A 15,105-nucleotide genomic window follows, 5' to 3' on the forward strand; every position below is an offset into this window, starting at 1 on the left:
AAGAAATGGGGAGCGGGAATTGCACTTTCTTTGATGCGGGAAATTTGGGAAGTGTAAAATACTTTCCTATATTTCTTTGCATGGGGAATTGAATCGGCCGACCACCCTCTGACGATAAAGTGGGGTTAAAGTGCCGGCTCATGTAAACGGGTTTAGGTGAAAATCCTTGATGAGGGTTTCAAGCACGTTTTTTTTTCCCATTTCCTATGTAAACGGGACTATAGACGTATTCCAAGAAAAAGCATGAGACAATGGCCATGATCGGGTTAGGAGGAGGGGGAGGTATGCATTTATATATTATGGATATTTTAAATTGCAAAAAAAGGATTTTTATTATAATAACTATCATAGGATAATGGGGAACCAAAATTTTTTTTTTCTTCAGTTAATCATTTAGAAATTAAAAGTCGGATGACTTTATATACATTTCATGGTGATTTTATATTCCTCCTCCCCCCCCCCCCCATAATACAGTCAAACAATTTTTCAACGTCACCCCTGGGGACCAAATAAAAACGATTTCACAATAACGAGCAGCCCCAATTTGCTATATTCTGGCAGGGACCTTTAAAAACTGACGTTATAGGTGGGTCGGCGTCGAGAATGGTGAAAGTTATATCGAGGTCTAACTGTAGAAGTTAATATTTTGTTTTGAATCCCCCATTGCTATAATTAGTTAGAAACGAAGACTTATTAATTAGAGAAAAAAACTGTTCTCACTAAGGCTTTTTGGAATTTCACTAAAAGAACGAAGGTCATTTCTATTATTCAGATACCAAATTGACATTTAAATATGAAAATTCCATTTTGAACGATAAAGTAACAAGAGCGAATCTCTCGAACAGATGAGAATTCTTCTCTGAGATGGAAGCAAATGTTGATTCAATACTAAAAGCAATCAACTAACATGAATATTACTTGGAAAAACGCAGTCTTGGAAAAACATTACGGTTTCCCTACTAGCTGCTTTCTTGTAAATTGAATTTTATTGCATTCCTTCGGCGAAGTTCTTCATCAGGAATTTCCAGTTCTAGGAAATAAGGTATGTAAAACCCGAGTAATTTCTGATCGGAATATTTCTCCGAATTCATGGAAATCTAATAAATACATATACAGGATCTCCCAAATAGTTTTCTCAGCGGATATCTCTGCAACCATTGACTTTTGAAACATACTGTCAAAATTAATTTTTTTTTCAAGTGACGTGCGTTTACTTGAAATGATTTATTTAAGGGGTAGTATATACATAAAAATAATAACTTTTTATACAGTCCCCATATGCCAGGCGTCCTCAACGTATATATATATAGCCCTCGGAGCTTTCATCGTGGCTCACCCATCATTTTCAGAAAATGGTTGAAAACAATGAAAAACGATTAATTCTAGATCTAGTATCAATGAAAGAAATAGTTTTGAAATTTATGAAAGAAAAATAATTCAATTCTGAAATAAATTAAAGAAATAACTCTAGAATTCCGAATACATTTTCTCTATTGGTCCATGGTTATTATTACTTCTGACTTTTCAAAATTTATTCAGAAACTAGATTGAAATTTTAAATATTTTGGGACGTTTTTCAAAATTTGAGATGAAAAAATTTAATGAATTTTCATTTTTAGCACTTGATAAATGTTCGACGTTTTCCTTGAGTCATGTATGTTTACGACAGTATCAAGTTCAAGCGCAGCATGCGAATAACAAACACAAGGTACGAATGTAAACAAATTGCGGAATATTTTGGGCAAAAAGAAACTTTTACAACTTGAATTTCGCATGACACATTTTCGAGAAAAGGAAAGTTAAAGATTCAGGTGTGAAAATGTCGGTGGCATGATTCATATTTTTCCAAAAAGTCAATTCAATTCTCCTCACCATTTCAAATTTTCTGAAAAATCTCAGTCAACATGTTAATTTTTTTTTTACTCTCACCCCCCTCGCTCCGGTCAAGAACCACTGCTCTATCCAATCTCTTACATGCACTTATCTACCGCCGATTCGTCAAATAGAGGAAAAATCAGAATTTCTTGCCAATAACCTGTAAGCGAAGGGATTAAAAGAGCTCGCAGTCCTAGTTGATCGATCGTCCGTTCCGTAATTTCCCACGCAAGGATCCGCATTTCCCAGAAGGATCGCCTTAGTGTGATACTGCCGTGATTACTTTTTTGCCATTGGGGTCAAAGTTTGAGTCCCCTCAAAAGAAAAAAAAATTAGGTGTAAGATTGCATTTGATCACATGCGAAAAGATGAGGAAAAGATTAAATAAAAGGACAAACACAAAAGCTGAGGAAACGGAAATATTTATGTTTCCAGTATAATGGGTTTCGGACAGGAAATTTGTTGCTTTGACTCTCACTGGTATATAATTTAATACCACTACTACCACTAGAGTTAGCCGTGCACAGCTGTGGATCTATGGGGGATGTCGAAATGCGATAATTCATGAAATTTTCGGAACCAAATTAAACAACAAATTTAAGAAAACTTCGACTACAAAACTGGTGAAACCGAGAAATTTCTCAAAAATGTCGGGATGGAGGAAAAAAAACCCAGAAAAAACACAACTGTCACGGAAATACGGGACAACATGCGGGACGTATGGTCACAACTTGTCGAGCCTGTTTTTTTTTTAAGTGATTTGTAAAACCGCCTCTCCCAACAAAGTGCTCTATCCGCCCCTGACCGTACATGCACCTCGCACACATTTCTCAGCGGAATTTCTGGCAGATCGGTACATGCCGGAACGTATTGTGTGTGTTTGTATATGCGTGACTCTAACATATTAATGTTGTCAGAGTTCTGTTTGTTTCGTTTTCTTCCTGGTACGGCCGATTGTCTTTCGTAATTTTAAGTGAAAATTATAAATGCTTGGATTTTCATGTTATGCAAGTACATAGATGCCAACCTTCTCGGACCAAGCTTTCCCGTAGTGGCAATGCCCGCTGACTCGAGAGGGGGGTGGGAGGGGGAAAGCCCCAATTTTTCACCCATGACTAGTTAAAAAAATTCATATCAATTTTGTTATTTTCTTCAGCTTGATCATCACCCAGCTATGACGAACATTAAAAGTAGCCTTTTGCTCAAGTTTCGGTCTGTTTGCCGTGGATATTCCTCACGAAATCAACGAAAGATGAAAAATTTATTTATGAAAAATGTTGAAGAAACTTGATAAAAATGATTAAACTCCTGCTCATCCATTTTTTGTTTTTCAATTCAGCAATTTAAACGTTTTCGGTATAAGGGCCCAACTCGAGATTCAATTTGCGGATGTACGGACAGCCAAACAAAGCAAACTTTCACAACGGCTATCGACAACACATAGTTGCTTCACTTCATTTCAAATTCAGTTCAATATTAATTGTTTGGAGATGAGGCCTTAGATTATGTTTGTGTGAATTGTAGAGTCATATCATGAGGTTACAATGGCAACTTCGTTCACATCAATGTCTTAAGTATATCTCGAAATAATTGTCAAATAAATGTCCATTACCTAGGATTGACAAGATAATATGAATCAGTGTTCTTCAACCTTTTTACAGCAGCAAACCGGCAGGAATGGGAGAAATTTGGGAGAAAATGGGAGAGAACTGAACTTTGCTGACCGGCAAAAAGTAACTAATTGACATAAATAATTTAAATTTCGTCGAAAATGAATGAATGAGAGAAAATAACTTGCGGATTGGTGAAAAATATATAAATAGGAGGAATAATTTTTGAGGACCTTCAAAAAAATCAATAAAGACGAGAAATACTACTTTGCGGGCCGGAAAATTATTCACATACGGGAAGAATAATCCGCAAACCTCTGACGGCTAAGACCGAAATAATAACAAATACAGTGACGGTAAAATGATATTCAATAAATCTAAAATTATGCAGTGGCTATATGGATTGGTCGAAATATTTCGTGGGACCTGCAGGAAAATGTCACAGACTGGGTGGTTGAAGAACACCTATGCAAATTAATTTCATCTGAAATAGCAAGACAGGGATTCCCAAACTTTTCATGCTCACCGCGCCCTTTGAAATTTTAAACACCTCGCGAAATCCACGCTTGATTTTAAAAGAACTTCGGTGGCATCCTGAATTGTCATGACGCCATGGTTTGCATACAATATAATAATTGTTACACGCGATAAATGTGATAAATCCGGCTATTATGTATATAACCGATTATTATGCATAATCACTGAGCATTTTGGTAAGTTTGATGAATTTCCCTAAGTTTATTACTTTTACGGGTGATTTTGAGTAGTACCCAACCGTCGCTGGTAAATTTGATAAATTTCTTTAAGTAATCACTTTTACCTGAGATTATGCATAGTATTTGAGCGACGTTGGTAAATTTAAAAGGTACTAAAAATTTATCACTTTTACTGGTGATTATGCATAATACCCTAGCGTTGCGGCGTTGGTAAACATAATAAATCGTAATATATGATATACAGTTGAATTCCGTTATAAACTCCAGAAGACCGGAGAAGTCACTTCGTTATAACGAAATTTCGTTACAAAAGAATTCCTGATTTTTACATTGTTCCTATGTAAATTTATTTGGGGAATTGGAAAAGTTTCCTTAAAACGGGAATCTACTGTACTATGAAATGATAACTCATACCTGTACTGTATCATTATATCGGGGTACGATCGTAAAATTTGTTGTCATAATATCGGGGCTCCGACTAAATTCACCGCACATGCTAGACTGGTTTGGAATTTTTTTCATATTGATGAAATTCACCAAAAAAAAACCCAAAAAAACCCAAGGTATTATATACACAATCACAGATAAACCGATAAATTTGAGTATTTATCAAATTTACCGACGACACTTGGTTATTACGCATAATCTCCGGTGAGTGATAATTTTTTTTAAATTTTCCTCAAATTTTCCGACGACGCTTGAGTGTTAAGTATATTCTCGAGTAAAAAAGTGACAAACGTATCAAACCTACCAAAAGACTATAGGAAAATATGCATGATAACCTCACATAATAACTGCCACATTTACCTTAACATAACTATTCCACGTAAAGTGCCTCTTCTCTACAGAATAGAAAATTTTCCGTGGTTAAACGTCGTGAGGAAGATAAATTGCAAAAAAAAAAAAAAATCAAAATTAGATTCCAAACGATTTCAAATATTTTCAAAATATAATTTTATCCTAATGTATCAGATTATTAAGAAAATGATGTCATATCTCCTCCTATTTCACATTGAACAAGACTAGACTAAAACTAATTAAAAGGCAATAAACTCTTCTTTGGGCATTTTTAAAATATCAATCTCTCGAAATTTACGCTCTGTTTCTTCTAAGATCCATTCCCAAGAGGATGAAAAATAACAAAAATAAAATTAATATTTAAAAAATTGTACATATATATAACGAAAACAGCTAAAAATAACATGTGAAAAAGATTCCCGTGGTCTGCCATTAGCAGAAGCATAATTTACATATTATTAGATCGGCGAATTCTTTATAAGCTCTTGGATATTTTGTGAGTTCACCATTTAATGAATTCCATTTTATTTTTGTTTTTTTTTTTAAATTAAATTATTATTTTTTTTCGTAATTTTGATACTTTAATGTATTAAGTCTTTAAGCATGTAACATTTTGTTTTTGGGAATGGGAAATATTAATTAATTGAAGGAAAAATACCGTAAAAATGACAGTATGAGGGGTTATGTCATAACAAAATATAAATTTAAATTTAAAAAAAAAAGAATTTTTTTCCTTTTTTTTCCTTTTTAAAGTTAAATCTTTTTTCTTTTAATACTGTATTTGAACATTTCCTTAAAAATACAGTCCTATTAAAAAATGTGGAGAACTTTTGGACGAATTCCAGCTGTGAAAACAGTTAGTTCCAAAATTGGGGCCCAAGACAATTTTGGAAAAATAAGGAGGAAGCGGTAAAAAAAAAATGCGCCATGGCTCGGGAATGCATTGTGCTCGGGAAACAGTAAATTTTCATTCCGACCATTCGAAAATTCGTTAGAAATTTCTGCGACAGATAGCGCTGCAGTCTGGTAAATTGAAATGCGATGCAGTCGGGCTCGCTTTTATAACGAGCACGGATATTACGAAATTTCACGTATAAAGAAGTTTTTCTATGTCCCGTGAATTTCGTATTGCTTAGCCATACTATTTTGATCGCTTACAACGAACACCGATTTCAGCAAAGTACGCTTATAACGAATTTTCGACCGGTTTTCAAATAGGAATTTCAACGAATTTCTTTGTAATCTTATAGATATCTTTGTGCGTTATTTTCTTTTTTCTCAAATCTTCTTATCGGTGAATTAACTACAATGCAAGTACATTTGCAGTGCAATGCTGTACTAATTACTGCTATGCAGTAAGAATAATAATGGTTCCTTTATTTCCTTGAAACACATTCTGGTAGAGCGTTTTAACTTCTTGAACCATGTTTTTTAATGAATACCGTTAAAGCGAAAATTCCATTGTAACGAACACTTTTCTAATCCCACAAGATAAGTTTACATAGGAACAATTGAATTCCTTTATTAAATGGGGGGGAGGGGAGAATTCCTTCATAAAAACACTGTCCACTGCTCCTAAAGTTGAAGCCAAGCAGTTTTTTTGAACGATTGGAAAAAAAGTGAGATATCAAAGCATTTCTGGATTTCTCTAAGTTTTCCATTGATTTTGAAAAGCAAAAAGGAACCAAAGGAAAAAGTTTTTGGAAGATGAATTGAAAATCTCTAAAAGGAGCTTTTTTTAAATGAGTTAAAAATGAGGGGGACGAGAAAAATCACGTATAACGAATAATTTTTTCTTACTTCGTTATAAGCGGATCTGACTGTATTTTGAAAATACCCATCATTTGCACAAAGGCCACTCTTACGAGACATGGGGTCCGGTACGAAAATACTAGGGGAACCGGGTGTGTCCCAACAATTTCAGGGCACGAGAAATGTTTGGGCCAACCCCTCCCCCCTCTCCCCCCTCTTTGCTCCCGATTTTATATATTTTGTGGGTTAGAGGAATGGTTAAATAATTCGTAAAATATGCAATATATAGAATGAATGGGAAAGCAATTGAGAATATAACAGCGTAGAAGTAATCGGTGATAAAAATGATAAATTATAGATGTTATTGTATATCATCATTCAGCTTTAGTGTGGAGCCTCACAAAGCTCAGGGCCCGGTGCGACCGCGCATACCTATGTGCGGCTCTGTTTGCAGCGACACCATGATGTAGTGTCGAACGAAATTTGCAGAAACTCGTGCAAACGTCTTAGCTGGGATAGCCTGATTGAATTTAGACAAAATTTCGAAATTAGTTGCGAAGTTCGTTAACAGATGGTGCTGCAGCCTTTTAAATTACAATACTGTTAATTAAATCACAAAACCGTCTTCAAAAGTTAATTCACAGACATTATACAGGCCTACAAATGCCTTTACCTGCATGTATGTGCGGTTTAGTAGTAGTTCAAGTTGCGGAAAATGCACTGATGCGATTTCATCGATCTCGGTGTGATTTGAGGTTGACCTTGATAATTACGAGGCCCATTTTCTAACGGTGCTGAAAATGTTAACCTTTCAGTGAACTGCTATTCTAATGTTTGTTAAAAGAAGTGGTTCATGGATCTGTTTCAAACCATAGTAGAAATTTTAAGAAAATTTAGAAAATCCTATATGCAGTACAGTGTTGAGACACACCGCTTGTGACCAACATAGCACACGGGATTCTTGATGCAGTGCCGTCTTAAGGCATGGGCCTCACACTAGAGAAAGGGGTGCCTCACAAAAATGGGATCTGGTTGAGATTTTCGGAAAATTTGCTTGGTAGGGCTTCAGAAAAATCATTTGGCCGGGGGGCCCATGATGCTCTTAAGACGGCCCTACCTTGATGACGTCTACGGTGTATCAAAGGCAACACCATACTATCGATAGTGTGGTGTTGCCAAGCACAACACAACCGAGCCGAGCACAACTCAGGTCTATCGCCATGGGCAATTTACTACCTAGTGAGTTGTGCCGGAAGTGTAAGTATGTGTACCTAACAGTCTGAGTGCGTATCTAGTGGTGTGTATGATATTTTAGTGCTGCCATCTATATCGCAGAAGAGAAGTGAGTGAAGTATAATAACTGAATATTTGTGCTGTTTGTAGGATGATAAAAAAATCCTTTTTTTTTTTTTCAAACCGAGCACAACTCAGGTCTATCGCCATAGGCAATTTACTACCTAGTGAGTTGTGCTGGAAGTGTACCTAACAGTCTGAGTGCATATATAGTGTGGTGTATGATTTTTCAGTGCTGCCATCTATATTTCGTAAATAAAAAATCTACAAAACTTGAAAAAAACGAGCAATAAGCCTATTGGTCCCAGTCGCTCAAATGTAACCGATGCGCTTGTTGCTTGCATTCGAGCGGCTTATTAGTTTTTTTTCAAGTTTTGTAAAAGATCTTTTACCAAGCTTTTACAATGTAATCCCGGTCTTAGATGCATTTTGAACAAAGCTTGTATGCTTTTCAAGTTGCGTTCTAAGAGTAAAATGTTTCCTCGAGAGAGAGAGAGAGAGTCGTATAAAATAAAAAGCCATATGACAACACGGGAAAGAATGAAGAAAATCTGCGAATTTGCCTTCCTTCTCCTGAGGAGTTTGGGGCATTACAATTGGAAAAATTTACCTCAACATACGTCGTCTCTCTTGGAACGAATTACCAACGTAACTCCGGACAATAACCATATTACAGCTGATCAAGCTTATGAAGTTCCCACGTAGAACGTTTTCACGCTTAATACGACTTATTTTCCCGGTTCCAACTCACATTCATTCCTGGTCCCCATTTTACTCTTCGAAATTTCCCAGTTAAAGCATTTCCCCGCTTACAACGTTTTTTCATGACGGTTTTTTAAAAAAGTTATGAGCTGGATCCACTGTATACTTACTTATACATACGCGCATAAGGGGAGATATTGTTCAGGATTGTCTCCTCTAATACTCGAAATGGGTATAGGCACGGAGATAAAATACAGGACGTCACAGATTCATATTTTATAGAACAACAATTTACTAGTTTTCCCGCGAAAACTTTTCATTTCCGACCCCCCCTTATGCGTATTTTACCTTCCCTAAAAGTTTGGCCCATGGGTTCAGGGACAGCCTGTATAAAAGATAAAATACGAATTATTTTGTTTCTTTTTCACATACAGAGTTAAAAATATTTCTCCTCTTTTTTAAGGCCAGGATTAAACTATAAAAGTTTTCTAAAAGATCTTTTATAAAATTTGAAAAATTCAATCAATAAGATTATCGGTTGCATTCGCTCGAATATAACCTATAAGCTTTATTGGTTGAATTTTTCAAGTTTTATAAAAGATTTTATAACAATTTTATAGCGTAATCCTGGCCTAAAATCCCAAAGCTCTTAAATTGTGGGAAAAGACATCCTTTCCTTCCAAATTCTCAGGTTCATCTTGAAAACAATAACACCATTTTTATCATCAAAAGAAAAATTTATATCATAGAAACTCAACACGAACTTATTTTTCCTAAATGTTATTAATAATTTCTTTCAATGTTATAACATTGAGTTCAAATATTATCAGGGATATTCGGCCTCGAAGACGCATCAAATTTCACAAGTGATTGTGATCCTTATCTCGTGGAGGAGGAGGAATCAGCCGATTCTCAAATCTGAGGTTGGAAGGAATGTAGAATAAAAGATGATGGGGGGAGAGAATCAATTGCATGCATTTTTTTTTTATTCTTCTTTCTTTTTTCAAATCGTTTTATTCATTATTATATTTACTCTTTTATTTTCCCTCTCAAGGCTAATCGGGTTTCTGAGAATGGGGGGAAAGAGGCGAGAGAAAATGTGGTGGAATTTGGTGGCTCTGGCCTCTCTACCTTTTCTCAATGTTTCTAGCGACTGGCAAAACGCCAACATCTAGGAGCGCGAATGGGGTAAGTGAAGGTATATGTAAGTAAGTATAGAGGAGATGTCGTCAAGAATTCTGCAGCGTTTTCTGTATTTTTGCCCTCTCTCGGCCGATTCTTCTTCTTCATCTTGCGCCATGTTATCTTCCTTCCGACGATGCTTCAGATTCTGAGATATCAAAATTTTTGGACTTGCCATTGTAGCGTTCAATTCCAGTTTTATCAACGCGCTTCGTTACCAACGATAACATCCGAGTTATCTCTTGTTAAATGCGCGGGGTAGAAAATCTATATTACGCAGGGTGTTGTGCATTATTGAAATTCCTTCGTCCTGGATGTCTCCGGCCATAAGTATCTGCCAGAGAATTATGAAAATTCAGGAACGTCTCAATGAAGGGATCCTCCCCATCCCTCCCAGAACACTAAAAATTATCCGCATAGCTTTTTGGTGCGGAATCATAGCGTTTGTAAAAGTGTTTAACCAGCAATGCACGTTCTTGTAAATTGACTACTACAGTCGAATACCGTTAGAGCGAAAACCTCGTTTTAACGAACACTCTTCTAATCCCCCAGATAAGTTTACATAGAAACAATGCAAAAACCTGGAATGCCTTGGTAACGAAATTTCGTTTTAACGAAGTGATTTCTCCAGTCTCTTGGTGTTCGTTATACCGGGATTTGACTGTATTATACAGGATGATTCAGAAAAGATGGGAAAAACTTTAAGATGCGGCAGTACAGACAAAAATAAACAATTTTCATCAAAGAAAGAAAGAAGAAAAAAACTTTTATTCACTGTGACGCAGATTTGCATACAGTTTCTTCTTCTGCTTCTTCCCCAGGTTATATTTGCATGCATGGTGTTCTTTTTCTCCCGATAAATTTCAACAGGAATGCCGTTTTAACGTTTGAGGAGCGGCCGTTTCGAAACACGCTGGCGCGTTTCCGTTTCATGTTAGACCATGCATTCTTCGATGACAATTGTTTGTATTGGTGGTATCTCTTAAAAATTTTCCCATCTTTATGCGGGGCCCTAACGCATTTATGTTGCGAGAAGTGAGCCTATTTCATGTTTTTTGCTCGTGCTGTCACCTGCCGTCCATATTTTGAAGTGAAGATGATAAATGCTTGAATTTTAATGTTATGTAAGTACCATGTTGTAGGTCTGGCTGCTCTTTGCGGAGAGATGCCCAACAAAAAAAAAAAAAATTGAATATTTATACGCCCCATTATCCTCTATCAGTTAGGAAGTCGTTTCCCTGTCTCTCCTGATGCAAAAAAAAAATTCAGTGTTTTCAAGTGCCATATTCATGGACATATTTGAATTCGAGAAACGAGAGAAATTTAGGAAAGAACAGCGATAAAACCGTTTTACTCTCATTTAACCCTGTTTATTTCCTTTGAATACATGGAATATTTTATATGAAGAGATGGCATTTTTTCGGCCTGAAATATACTGAGAAATTGAATTTTCTGGATGTTAATGCCGAAACTGATATTTGGAAAGGAAAGAAAACGCCAACTGGGGGGGGGGGCGAAAATTTCTGTAGTTAAGGGGAGGCTGCTGACTCCACTCAGCGCTCCGCGCTACTAATGCGTGTTATAAGGAGCTGCAAAGTGTGTCTCTGGTGTATTGGTTAGCGCACTTGCCCGGTGTCCGAGGGGACCCGAGTTCGACTCCCGGAGGAGGAGGCAAATCATTTCTCTTTCCAAATATCAGTTTCGGCATAACATCCAAAAACTTCAATTTCTCATGGAATTTTTTTTTGGCATCAGTAGAGACAGGGCAACAACTTCATAATTAAAAGTTAGAGCACAGGGGGGACCGGATAAAAATTTATATATTTTTTTTTATTTTGTTATACACTGTATTTTCACTCTCAAAACTGGTACATGGGTAATTATTGAACACCTCGTGAACACTTTTTCCATTAGAATCATACCTCTACGACGGACGGTTGATGAAGTAAAGACCACGTTAGCACTTATAGGACACTCTGTATATTTTCAGCATGAATTATTCAAAAAAAAAGTCAACTCACAAGTTTGTTATCAAATAATTGGCATTTGAAAAAAAATTTTGACTAATTAATTATACATTAATCCATCGATTAATTGAATAAAATTGTTTTGACCAACCAGTTAAAAATTTCAATATAATCGATTCCCACAGCCCTAGTTCTGTCGCATCAGTATTCTCAAATGGAACTACACGCAAAAAAACGATGTGGAAAAAAAAAATGCCATCGCGCCCAACGTGGGGCTCGAACCCACGACCCTGAGATTAAGAGTCTCATGCTCTACCGACTGAGCTAGCCGGGCACGCCTAGTAAGCCGCGCAGTTTGATACATCTGAAATGTTATTTTGAACAGCATGTATTGATGGGAAACCGCATAAGTGGAAGAAAAGATAACGAGAGAAGAGCTAATCTCTCTCTCTCTCTCACTTGAACATTGTGATTCCGTGTTACCCGGATGCACAATACGAGCGTTCTTGTTGGTTGGCAACATAGGCTAAACCTGTTTTTACACTCATCGAGAGGTTGGTGCGCTAATCCCTCGATGTGGGACTCCTTGCGGTAGCAATCGTTTTTTGTGGTCATGTAACCGTTACTGTTGTACCCTATATCAGGAAAATTTCCGACGAGGACTAACCGGGTATCGAACTCGCGACACCTCTAAATACCCTTTGGTGCTTTAAGCGAGTATCTTATCGAACTGGGTTACCTCGAACACAAAAACTTATTAAATGAAGCTATATTCAAATACCGTAGCATTTATAAAATTTAACCGAATAAATCGTTGTTGATTTGTAAAAAGATTGTCTCGCTGTATCTTTATGTATGAGGATTGACTATCAAATCAGGGCCGGACATTGTCATTTAGCGGCCCAGTGCGAGAACAGTTTTGTGTCTTTTTTTAATATTTACATGCATGCCACTTCCTCCAGCACACGATTGATAAGATAGGGGGGATTAGACTCAGAAATTAATTATTTTTTCTCTATGCATTCATTAACAACCTATTTATGGGTACCTATGATTAAAGCGACTGAGTTAAAGGAGGTTAAATGTAAAGGTATATTCTAGTGGTCTTCACATGGTTTCCACATCCTGGAGCTGGTTCCCTAGGTTGGGAGCTTTGGCGGACTTTTTACGGGCTCTTTTATAGTGAATTTATAGCGTCAAAAAACAACAAAATGATGGTGACTGTCAACCCCACCCTTGTGGGGGCCATGATTAATAGGACTATACTTGGGTCCATCGAATAACCTTTCCGAGGAGTTTCTAGAGTGCATGGTCATTCCAATCTGATTTTTTTGACTGCACACTGTTTTGGTCACTCACATGCTTACACACTGTTTTGGTCACTCACATGCTTACACCCTGTTTTGGTCACTCACACGCTTACACCCTGTTTTGGTCACTCATGTGCATGCATATGCTCTAGCCCACATTTTTGGTCGTTCATTTGCATCGTTCTTTGCTTTATAGGTCGCTCTTTTGATATTCACACATTTATACACACACTCTAATACGTTTTTTTTTTCTGGTCATTCACATGCTTACACACGCTCTAAGCCACTCACTCACCTAGTCCTTTACTGACTTGGCAAAGGCAGATTTATTTTGGGTTGTAGAAATTTTGCCACCTTTCTCACATTCTACTAATTTTCTTGGCCAGCCATTTCCCAAATTTGCCCCCCCCTCCTGAACTTTTAGCCCTGGACTATAGCCCGCTGAATCCCTCCCCCTGCAAATACGTCACTCCTCTTACTTTTAATACTATGGTAAGAATCCACACAAACTCTTTATTAGGCAGTCATGATGGTATATAGTCAATGTACTTTGATTTATTTTGGCTAGGTAAGGTTTCTTTCCCCGATTCATCCTCAAGCCAAAATTACTCCATTTCGTCCACAGTTTGATGAAAAAGTGTCTCTTTCTGATCATTTCCTTTTTCTTCAGCCCTTTCCTTTCTGTTCTACCAAGTTCATGCCAAAGAAAAGAGGAATTCATAACTTCAAATTTAGGAATTTCGGTGACATTGTCTGGTCCAAAATTGCGTGCTGATGTCGATTTGTGAGCACTGTGGTACTCTTTGAAGTACTGAGAGTGCTCTTAATGTATCTGATTCTATACTCGCGACATATTTAATTACGGGTTTGACTGATTTTTGGGCGTAGAGAAAAAAAAATTACTGAGGAGAGAGGGTTGGCGCAACAACAGGCTTACGGTCACCATATTGAAACGATTAGAATGCTGGACACATTTTTTTTTTCCAATGATATGACAACATAAAATATCAATGGCGTTTTCTATCAGAATTCATGATTATGAAAACTCAGGCATTTGCCATTTTCACTTCAAAACATGGAAGACAGGTCGCACCAGCAGAACACGAAACAAACATACCTCTGACAACATTAATACGTTAGAGGTGACGCATATATGCACACACATACAACATTACACCCTATAAAGTAACTATGGGAGGCAGGGCCGCAACTAGATGCTTGGTCAGCTGGGGAAAGCACGCATTTTGGCGCTCCCTTATAATGTTGAAGAAGAGGTTAAAGAGCGAAATTTGCATCCCCTCTAATCCGGCGCACCAGATCCGCCTGCACCCCCCTAGTTGCGGCTCTGATGGGAGGGGAGAACGAACGCGAATAGTCTAGTCAGAGGGTCCGCCAAAGGTCTCAGCCTAGGGGCCCTGCTCCAGGATGTGAGTGTCATACCAATGATAATGGTAGCGACGGCGATTGCTCGATTGGAACTAACGTTAATTTTTTTTCCAAGATACGAAACAAAAAAGAGTGTCCTTAAATTTTTTTCCACGACACGAGGGACATTTCTTTCAAAATACGGGACGATTCTATATACTACATAAACGGGACGTCTGATAACCCTCATGTCACTGTTCAATCCAGCTTCTGATCTTCGCATGCATGAAATTAGCGTACTGCTTAATGATCCCATCCAGGCTAACGCACGTTATGAAAAAGGGAGTAGAAATTGGATGAAAAATCTGAGAATGATGTGCACGTATGTGTACGTGAAATGAAGAATACAGACGCCGGATTGGTCGATACTCTCGCCAGAGGACGGATCATGACATGGGCGCGCCAAAAAATAATAAGACTAAAGGACGTAGCAGCAGCAGCAGCAACAACTATAATCGAATTCTCGGCGACTGCG

General features: G+C 37.4%; 1 protein-coding gene and 1 non-coding gene across 11 annotated transcripts in view; both read right to left on the reverse strand.

The window, feature by feature from the left end:
* LOC149088024 (sodium channel protein para-like) overlaps positions 1-15,105 on the reverse strand; it is a 270,116-nt gene that overhangs the window by 116,015 nt on the left and 138,996 nt on the right. The window lies entirely within an intron of this gene.
* TRNAK-CUU (transfer RNA lysine (anticodon CUU)) lies at positions 12,157-12,229 on the reverse strand. Its single transcript has one exon. It is a non-coding gene; the product is annotated as a tRNA-Lys (tRNA).

Source organism: Pholcus phalangioides, unplaced genomic scaffold (genome assembly GCF_987345545.1).
Source record: "Pholcus phalangioides strain wild (caught in Gottingen) unplaced genomic scaffold, Ppha-v1.0 ptg000003l_1, whole genome shotgun sequence".
Lineage (NCBI taxonomy): Eukaryota > Metazoa > Arthropoda > Arachnida > Araneae > Pholcidae > Pholcus > Pholcus phalangioides.